The 10,409-nt window shown below is 44.8% G+C and overlaps 1 long non-coding RNA gene across 1 annotated transcript; it reads left to right on the top strand.

Moving 5' to 3' along the window:
* Nucleotides 1–9,691: 9,691 nt before the first annotated feature.
* On the top strand, nt 9,692–10,175 carry LOC142766917 (uncharacterized). Its single transcript, XR_012884660.1, has 3 exons — nt 9,692–9,754; nt 9,819–9,887; nt 9,971–10,175. It is a non-coding gene; the product is annotated as an uncharacterized LOC142766917 (long non-coding RNA).
* Nucleotides 10,176–10,409: the final 234 nt, after the last annotated feature.

Below are 10,409 nucleotides of genomic sequence, written 5' to 3'. Positions count from 1 at the left end.
AGTATACGAAGCCCATCAGCCCCAAATAGGACGAAAAAAACATGAAAAACCTTTGTTTCATGCACCAGCATTGGCTCATATCAAACAAAAGTCATTTCGACAATTCATTCGTTTTTTTTTTGCCGTTCGGTTTTAGTGACAGCGATTTTCTATTTTTATTTTCTTTTCACGTCAAAATCTGCTAAAACTAAGGAACAGTTTGAACAGGTTTTATGTATTGTGAAGCTACACGTGTACGCCATACGGTTTTTATGGGCAGCTTCTCCTTTCCGTCTGTCGTTTTGCACTATAGATAAAAGCCATTCAGACGATTCACCAACAAGCCCCCATTGCAGCGTTCGTTTGGATGATTTTCAACTTCTTTGTTGAATTTGTACTTATTTTCCACCCGGAAAATAAACACGTTGGAACCCCTATTTTGTGTTACAAGTTTACAGTATGGCTCAAGAATTTGTTGTCTGTTTTTTTATGAAACAAAAAAACATCACCAACTAAGCAGTACGTTCAGCAATGATGCGATGTTCTAGAATGCAGCGATTTTCATTCTTTAGTCGGAAGATAAGGGGGGATTCGTATGGTGCTTCCACTGCACTTCATTTTGTTGAGAGTTAACGACTGGTACCAGGAAACTGCTATCTGACGAAAACAGTTATTATGAACAATTTTAGGATTGCGAGAACAGACAGTTGTTGCGGCCATAGTGGAAACGACCTCGTTTGCAACAGTTCTTCAGGGACCTTATTGGCTGTAATGGCGTGATAATAAAATTTAGCATTCCGTTTTTTTGTGTATATTATTGTTTGTATGCGCCGAAAGGACCCTCTGTTAACGACCGAGCGTGCGTAAAGTGAAATGCATGAAATCACAATCGTTCAACGCGGGTACCGGATTTCCTAAGCACTACACTAATCTTGTTACGCGTTCGGTAGCGAGGTTCCTATCTTTTTTTGTTTATATTTCCACGCTCTGCCGTGGTGGTCTAGTCGCGAAGATACTAGGCTGCTGACCCGCAAGTAGCGGGATCGAATCCCTATTGTAGGGGCTGCAATTTCGATGGAGGCGAAAATGCTGTGGGCCCGTGTGCTCAGATTTGGGTGCACATTAAAGTACTTGAGGTGGTTGAAATTTCCGAAGCCCCCCACTATGGCGTCTTTCTTAATCATATGGTGGTTTTGGGACGTTAAGCCTCACATATCAATCAAATCAATTCTTTTGTTTATGGCACGTACGCGGTCGGAAGCTCCCGGGTGAAGGTAATTGCAGATCATTTTGGTTTTTTTGTCAACGTTACATAATTACCATATCGTGTGTCTCTCTATCTATCAAGTATTATGTATGTGTGTATGTATGTATGTATGTATGTATGTGTGTGTGTGTGTGTGTGTATGTATGTATGTATGTATGTATGTATGTATGTATGTATGTATAACTGTCTACATATTTAAGTTAACAGTAAACACGAACAATGCTCAAAGAAGGTGTTGTTGCAGCAGCCAACTTTCCCGTCTTTGGCGGATAAGGAGCTACAGTGTTCGGCTCCTGATCCGAAAATCGCAGGCTTCTTCTGAGCCGTGGCAGTCATATTTCGATGAAGGTGTAAGGGTAAAGGCGTGTCTCGTGTGACGTCACTGCCCGTTAAAGAACACCAGATGGTCGAAATTTCCGAAAACCTTCACTATGGCGTCTCGGATACTCATATCGTAGTTTTGGGACGTAAGTTCTCCCATAATATAAAGCACCCAACGTTTCAATAATTGGTCCTGTCTTTTTCAAGGTGCTGCCTTGAGGAAGAGAAGAGCACTTATATAAAACGTGGGCGCCAGTGTCTGTGGCCTCACTTATCAAATATCTTTCAACTCTTCAAGCATCCTCTTTCCCTTAAACTTTTATCAAGAGTTGAATAAAAGGGACACTTTGGCAGAGGACTGTAACATGCGGAAGGCTGTTTTTACATAGCCATACTGCTACGTACAAAAATGAATACGTATGCTCGTACTGTTGAATAGGCAGTGAAACAGTGTCCAGACACTAGAAGGTTGCAATAAGTGGTGAGAGAGTGGGAGTAGTAACTAAATACAATTACCCAGGAGATGTATTAACCACACAGGCGAACTATGAGAGTGAAATAACCAGAACAATAATCATGGCATGAAGCATATTCGACACGCAATCTCAAATTGTGAATGTAAGTCTACCACTAATCCTCAAGATGAAGGTATATGGCAGCTGCATCATACCGGTACTTACATACGGAGCAGTAACCAGGGGGGCTATTTTCGGGTTGTCCACCTAGTGTACATGTCGAGTTCTCCGGAGCGCATGCACTTACTGCAAGAACTGGCGAGTCGTGACGTCATGGCCCTCTTGACGACGTCGACGCACCAAACCCTTCAACATATTTGAATCACAAACAGAAGGAAATAATACGAAAAATACAGTAAGGCGACATCTAAAGGAGCCTTGCAACGCTTCAAGAAACCATGGAATGAATTCACTGGATGAGCTCATTGCCTCACGAATTCAACTTCGCAAAAATTTTAAAAATCCGTCCAGAGCGAGTGGAGTTATCAAGATTTGTCGCATGCTGCAATCGCATTCTCTCTTCTCTCGTCCCGATGAACGCGCTAGAAGCTAAACAGGGAGCGATGGCAGAGCCACAGAAAAACGTTACGCACGCCTTGTGTCCTTGAGCGCATTTTGAATGCAAAGAAGTTCTCAGCGAATTTCAACGACTTTGAGAGTATCTATCTATCTATCTATCTATCTATCTATCTATCTATCTATCTATCTATCTATCTATCTATCTATCTATCTATCTATCTATCTATCTATCTATCTATCTATCTATCTATCTATCTATCTATCTATCTATCTATCTATCTATCTATCTATCTATCTATCTATCTATCTATCTATCTATCTAGCCGCTTACGTTTGGGTGCTCTCACAGTCACCCCCTTAACACTTGGCGTGAACCAAAGTTAACATGGGAGGGTAAGATAGTCGGACGAGAATGACATGCTGGTCAGGACATGAATAATGTCATAATCCCACCGCCTACGTCATCAAAGACTTCCCGCCAGACAGCGGCACACACCCATGGGCGGGTATGTGCCGCTAGTATGCGGACATGAGCCACAGGTGATTGACATCTAGTATATACCCAGGAACTACGTGAACGCACAAGGGCAATTTTAATGCGCGAGCGTTAAGAAATACCCAACATACGTAGCGTTGACCCGACGAATGCTAAGAATAAATGTCAGGGTCCCAGCTGGAATCAAACCCAAGAATTCCGCGTGGCAATGAAGCATTTTACCCCAGATTTACTCCAGGTCTCGGAACTTCTTTTTAAATAGAAGCTAAGCTTCATGAAACGTCAATAGCGGTGGCAGTGCTGCCTACCCGATTTTATAAACACACATAAGCACTCTTTTGACAGAACCGTCACGTCGGGTTAACGTCAAGTGTGGTTAGTAGCCATGCGCTGAAGTTGATTTATGTAGCAGTGTCCAGGGTCAGCATCTTCGCCAGCATCAGCGCTGCACATCAGCGCTGCCAATATGCAAGTTCCAGTTGGCATAGTTGCGCAAGTGCAAACAACTGGTTATATAAACAACTGCATCTTTTCCACGTATGTCTGTACGTGCAACATTTGTAGATAGTTTTAGCGTCGTTTCATGATGTGTCGTTCAATTAAAAAATTGCAACACGGTCACCTTCCCTCTGCATGCTTTGCATAACGTCGAGTCCCGGGTACACGAGATCTGCCAATTTTTTTTCTTTTCTTTTTCTTCGACTGCGCGGCTTCTTTAGTATGATCACGTGCGCACACGTGGACAAGTCGCAGCTTCCTGCAGCGATCTCTGTAACGACCGAGTGCGTCATGTTCAATTCAGCCAATGGCTGATGGATGGGCTTTTTTACTGGTGATTTTGAGTGTCTTCCGTTATTTATTGAGAGAAAAAAAAGTGATTTTTAGCTGACTTTGATAATATATTGTGAATTCCTGGTCGTGTGCTTCGCTATCGCTTTTTTGTTATCGCTTTTTCTTGTTGCGATAACGAAAAACGTGTTTTGCAGTGGTGCATTGTAATCTTTTGTACATATATATCTTTTTTCATGCGTATACGTGGTTTTTATTATGTATTTCTCGTTTTCTCGTGTATGGGAAGAGCACCAATGTAGTATTGTTCTACCCGCTATTGTAAGTGTTTCGCTGTTGAGCGTATCGTCCCTCAAAATATTGTATTTCCTCAACTTTGTATCTAATTGGTTACCTGGGATGATGTATGCCCGCTTCCTGAATGGGTCTGCAGAAAACCTACAGTATTGTTAAATAAATAAATAAATAGATTTTTGGCTGGTGTGTTTTCTGGAGCCTCTACTAGCGATCGGCAGCGTTTTCTGACTATGCTCAAAAAGTTTCCGAGGCCCCTTCAATGTATTTGTTCTTGTAAAGCCTGCTTTGTTTCAATAATACTCTTGCTGTGGCGAAGACCACCGCTTGTGAAAAGAATTGAATTGGGTTTCTCTCCGCTGCACCACGAATTGGTAAATTTTACGCAAGTTGTGGTGCTTATGCTCGCACTACATTAAGAACCATTTTCTCGAAAGTAATTCACCTCAATGTAATCGCACGTTCAGTTTTTTTCATGACTAGAATTTTATGAAATAATATCGCATCTGAGTACCAGAACGTGAACGGAAGGCTGTGGTTCGTCCTGCGAAAAAAACGTCACCCTTGGACACGCTATATACACAATTGTGTGTACCTGTTTTGCTCTTTGTGTCAAGTGTGGGCTAAGAAAGAAGTAGATATACCAAGCATTGAATGAATTCAAACTCCTGCATAGTACATTTGTCTTTAGACACCTTCATTTTTCTGTACACTATTGTATACGATGACTTCGCTGAACGCACTACCACGTTTATTCCGTCAGTCGGCTTCCTACTTTCTGCAATCCATCTGAAAACATTATTTTTGTTTGCTCAAAATGAACATTTAAAGAAACCTGACAAGCCTGAAGTTGCGTATTAACCAGTGTAGGTGCTTGAGAGGCATGCAGAGATTGAGTACTTACCATCCAAGGACGTTACGTCAGCTGCCGCGTTACACCTAATTGAAGGACTAACGTTATTACGGCCTCCTAGGTGTGCTTCCAGTGGTGGACATCTGGGTGCAACACTTGCTGCGGTGGAGGCATTCCGTCCCCATCAATTGTGTCGACCGTCGGGAATGCTTAGTAACGTCAAAATTGACTTGTGTGCAGAACCGAAATCTGGGGACGCGCTTGTCACTGGTCTCCTGCCAATCAGTGGAGGCCGAAGTGCGCAGACCACAAGGTGGACACACGAAAAATTGAATCCCCGGAGGTGAACGAGGAGAATTCAGCTTATATTAAAGGTAATTGAATGAACTCTCGAAAGGAAAATGATGGGTGAAACCTTGAGAGACAGCAAGAGAGAAGAGTGGGTCAAGGAACAAATGGGCCAGGCACCTAGTGCGTAGTCAGCTTAACCGCTGTTCATTAGAGCAACTGACTTTGTTCAGATAAGATGCAAACGCGTGATAGAGAAACAGAAACTTAGGTGGGCGGATGAGATTAAGAAGTTTGGAGGTATAACGTGGCAGCAGAAAGCAGAAGTCCGGGTTTACTGGTGAAACATGAAAGAGGCGTTTGGCCCCCGCAGTGAGAGTCGTCAGACTGGTAATGATTATGATCAATAAATGGAAGGTGTATTTAGCACAATTTATAATAACGTCATCGTGTGCTGTGTCTAGTGGAGAAGCCATTCACGTTGCTCTGTAAAGAGCATGGCTGCAGCTTGCTTCGGTGGAGCCCTTTTTTTTCGTTTCTATGGCCCTTGAGGCAGATCACGTCCCGCGCCTCACTAATGTGTGCGAGAACGTTCGAAGGAAATAATATACAAAGACGAGAAGCTTAACAAAAAACGAGTTCAAACTTGAAAGGGCAGTATTTCTTTATTAGTGACTAACCATTTGCCAGTGAGCGTTGCCTCATGGTACCCATTGCAGATTCCACGGGATGCGCTTCCTGCAGTGCGCTGCTAGGCCATTAAAAAAAACTCTCTCTCTCGACAAAGCACGCACAGTAATCGATTAAGACAGATAATGAGGTGCAAAGAGCAGGGGCCCGGAAAGCCATATGTGCGTGTATGTAGTATACTGAAAAGCGGCATACCTGAGCGGAGGACGCAGCACAGTCATATTGAAAACTAGACGAGCAGCTTTTCAGAGCGTTTTTAAAACACTCATTGGGTAACTGCTGCAAGCACACTTCTTTATACCCACTGTGGCAGTAATAATAATTTTTGGGGTAGTAGGCCGGCATTGCCTATGCTATCTTTCGCCAATCGTCTGAGAAGCGTGGTATCGGCAATAAACTTGCAAGAAATTTTGTGCCAATTGTTCATGCAGTGGCTGACAACGATGGGAAAATATGCCTGAAGTGGTTATGCGCCACAGTTAGTTGATCAAGAACTAGCTAGTAGATCAAGAACTAGCACTGGCGAGTTTCAGTGGTAGAATAGTGGGCTGGCACGCAGCGGACCCGGGTTGAAGCTCCACTGTATGATTGACACTACGTTTTTTTTTTTAATTTTGTGCGATTTGGTGACGGACACCGGCGGCGGACTGCCTGAGTATTGATCTCGTAACAGCTTTCGCTGTAAGAACCTAAGAGGATATTTTTGGGTGTACCAGCGTGGTGTGAAAATCGAAGCCTGCTGCCTTAATCTAGTGCTTTGGGAAGCACGACAACACGGTGACTTTGATAGCGAAGCGGTTTACCGGCAGTTGGTGGGTACGGTAACATTGACGTTCAGGTATACGACATAAGAGCAATACAGCATAATATGCTACCGGAAGGGCTAGCGGAACCGACATGGGGAGTTATATTTATTCTTAGCTCAAGGTTGTTTTAACTAAAGCCCCTAGATGTTGGAAAGTAGCGACGCCCCTTTATCCACGCCGGCACTCTCTCGGCGCACCGGCAACCTCCTCTTTTTTCACCCCCTCTTTCGCGGAGCCCGCGCATCCCAAGCGCTGAATGGCTGCGGCGGGCGATACCGCCCAGTCAGATGACCCTGACGTCACGAAAAGCGCGCGCAAGCAAACTTCGCGCGCTTTTCGTCAATCACGCACGCCATGAACCCTCCAGGCGCCACGCCAGCCCTGCCGCTCTGAACGTGTTTTTTTTTTTTTTGCGTAGAATCGTGAGCTTTGTTTTTCGTGGCAATGCCTGGCTGTTGCGCGTATCAGTGCAGCAGCAGGTCAGAGAAAGGAGTAAGATTATTTTATATCCCCCGAGGAGATAGGAATAGGAATGCCGTGCGCAGAAAGCAGTGGATCCACAACATCGGGAGAAAGGACTTCGCCCCTTCTAAACACGTCGTTCTTTGCGAAGTTAGTGTTACCGATTTCGTTAAATCTCTAGATAAAGTCGTACGAAGATTTTAATGCTCTTTGCATCGCTGGACTCTCCGTTCAGTTTAATAGCGAGCACATATAAATATGGATATAGCTGGGTCTGAATGAGTCGCTGAGCTTTTTTTGTAATTCTCTGTGCCCTAAGATAGTTTTCTTGTGTTTTAGCGCGTGCGTTAGTTTTCTTAATGTGTGTAATTTGTAAATTAACGTGTGTAATTCCTACGCATGTGTGTATGTGTGTGTGTGTGTGTGTGTGTGTGTGTGCGTGCGGGTGTGCGTTTATGTGTGTGCATGTGTGCGCCTGCGTGTATGCGTGTGTGTATGTATGCGACTGCATATGCGCGCTTATGTGTGTGTGTATGTGTGCGCCTGTGTGTTCGCGCGTTTCTGTACGTCTGTATTCGCGCGTGTGTATGTGCTTGTGCGGACGTGTGTGCGTGCGTTTGTCTATGTATTCGCGCCGGTGCGTGCGTGTGTGTGTGTGTGTGTGTGTGTGTGTGTGTGTGTGTGTGTGTGTGTGTGTGTGTGTGTGTGTGTGTGTGTGTGTGTGTGTGTGTGTGTAAGCGTGCGCCTGCGTGTGCTGTGCTGCGTGTTGCGCATGTCTGCATTCGGGCGTGTGTATGTACGTATGCGCACGTATGTGTGTGCGTGTACGTGTGGGCGCACGTATGTGTGTGCATGTGTGCGCCTGCGTGTTCGCGCTTTTCTGTACGTCCGTATTCGCGCGTGTGTATGTGCGTGTGCAGACGTGTGTGCGTGCGTTTGTCTGTGTATTCGCGCCGGTGTATGTGTGTGCGTGTGTATGCGTGCTCCTGCGTGAGCTGTGTTCTGCGTGTGTTGTGCTGCATGTGCTCCGTGTTGCGCGTCTGCGTTCGCGCGTGTGCATGTACGTATGCGCACGTATGTGTGTGCGTGTACGTGTGTGCCTCCATGTGCGTGCGTTTGTGCTTGTGTGTATGTATGTGCGTGCGAGTGTGTATCTGTGTGCGAGCGCTCGTGCGTTCGTGTGTGCTTGCGTGCTTGTGTGTTCGTGAACCTTGGGCTGGATACTTGTGAAGTCAGGAACTCGTTTACTGTTGTTGCGTGCTGTCTGTATCTTTACAAAGTTTCAATACGGTTATAGTATTTTGTTGTTGTTTACGTACACTTCATGTTTCGAAGGCTTGGACCCTAATATATAAGTAGGTAAATGACGTTTCGTTTTTGTTACATGTGTAATAAAAATGTGCATGCTTGCACCGTTTTTTACTCCAAGAGTGAAAACGAATTCGAATGGGAGAGATGTGTTTGAGATGTGTTTGTTACTATGCGTATACTCATATATCACGGTCATGTTTCAGCTCCATTTCACCAATGATCCGTTTGAGCCGAAAGTATTGGAAGCCCATGGACTGAAAAAATTGAAGCCCAACGCAATTCCTACTTTGTTCTCGCATCGGCCGCCGCCAAAAGAACGAAAACCCCCGTCAAAGAGGTTGGAAATTCGCAAGAAATGCTCAAAAAAACGTAAGGCACTCTTCAGTGACGTTCCCTTATTAAATATAGCATTCTAATGTGTATCTTAACTACATAATGGAACACAAGTGACGGAGAAATACTGTTGTTCGAAATCAGACCATCACACTGAATGGTGATTAAAGAATACACACACGGCGCTGAAATGCGGAAAATATTGTAGTTTTTTGCCATATACCTAAGCACGATAATTCGATCTCAATCCAACCTTTATAATTATGTCAAAGTGTAGCAGAAAAGTCATTGTAGTTTTGAATTCCTGTTACAGAAAGCCACGTAAACTATGGAGGGCCGCTCGACGCCGAAGCGCCGAAAGTATTTCATAAAAAGCACGAGTTCTGTTGCGAGTGTCCATCTTGTGATTTGACCTTTCTTTGAATTACGTGATTCAGCGGGTTTGTAATACATGTGGGCGTATTCTGGTTGTATCACAATAGGTGAGGAATCCGTACTGGAGCATACCACAAGCAAACAAGGAGCGTTTGCTGAAAATCAGTGTAGCTCCCCAGCATCGGCAGACTCTGCTGGCTCCGCTTCTTCTGCAGAGGTAGCAGAGCCCGAAGTTAACGAAGTTTGCGAAAACGAAGTTAACCAGCTGGTGGAATCTGCTTTTGAAATCGTCCACGACAACTCCTGTAAGAGTCGCCTGAATGATCTGTGTGGAATGCCACCGTAATTTTGTTTCTCAAAAATATTTCCACCTGTCCTTTTCATGTGCAGTCCATGACAGATTTAGCCCTGAGGTCAGCAGCAACGCAACTCAAGATATTGCAGCAGTTGATAATGGTAAACCAAACGTTGCTTTTTTTGATTTTGGGGTCTAAGCGTTGACATTTCACCATCCAAACAGGCTTCCCTGGAACTACATGTCAACCGGCGATGAACGCAACCAGTACTGCACGACCTGTGCTTTACACTTGTAAGAGACGAGCTGTTGAACACTTAGACTTATCCTAATTTGTAACATGTGATATTGAGGGCTTACGTCTGAATTGCTTTCAGCGTGCCAAGAAGCAATCCAGGGACGAATTGCGGAGCTCGAACGTCTACAGGAAGCTACCGCGAGGAAACTGGCGCTCGCTAGGAAGAGGTATCTTAAAAGCGAAGAAGAAAAGGAAGAAATCAAGAAAAGGCTCAAAGGACTTTTTAATGATGACCAAATGAGGTCGATGGAACGACTGTCCGCGCAGGGAGCGCGATGGGAAGCAGGCACGCTCGTGAAATCGCTGCAGCTGCGCCTGGCGTGCGGTTCCCGAGGATACGGACTCCTGAGGGAGTTCGGATATCCACTCCCGTCGGACCGTACGCTTCAGCGCCACATTCAGCACGTCAAGTTTCGACCTGGATTACTGAGAGATATACTGGAGCCTCTAAGGGCGAAGGTATGGCTTGGGTAAAACGCTTGCATCACCAAATTTTCTGTGTCAGCAAATAGTAGCAA

Source organism: Rhipicephalus microplus, chromosome 7, assembly GCF_043290135.1.
Source record: "Rhipicephalus microplus isolate Deutch F79 chromosome 7, USDA_Rmic, whole genome shotgun sequence".
NCBI classification, from domain to species: domain Eukaryota; kingdom Metazoa; phylum Arthropoda; class Arachnida; order Ixodida; family Ixodidae; genus Rhipicephalus; species Rhipicephalus microplus.
This window is presented reverse-complemented; position numbering and strand designations above follow the sequence as displayed.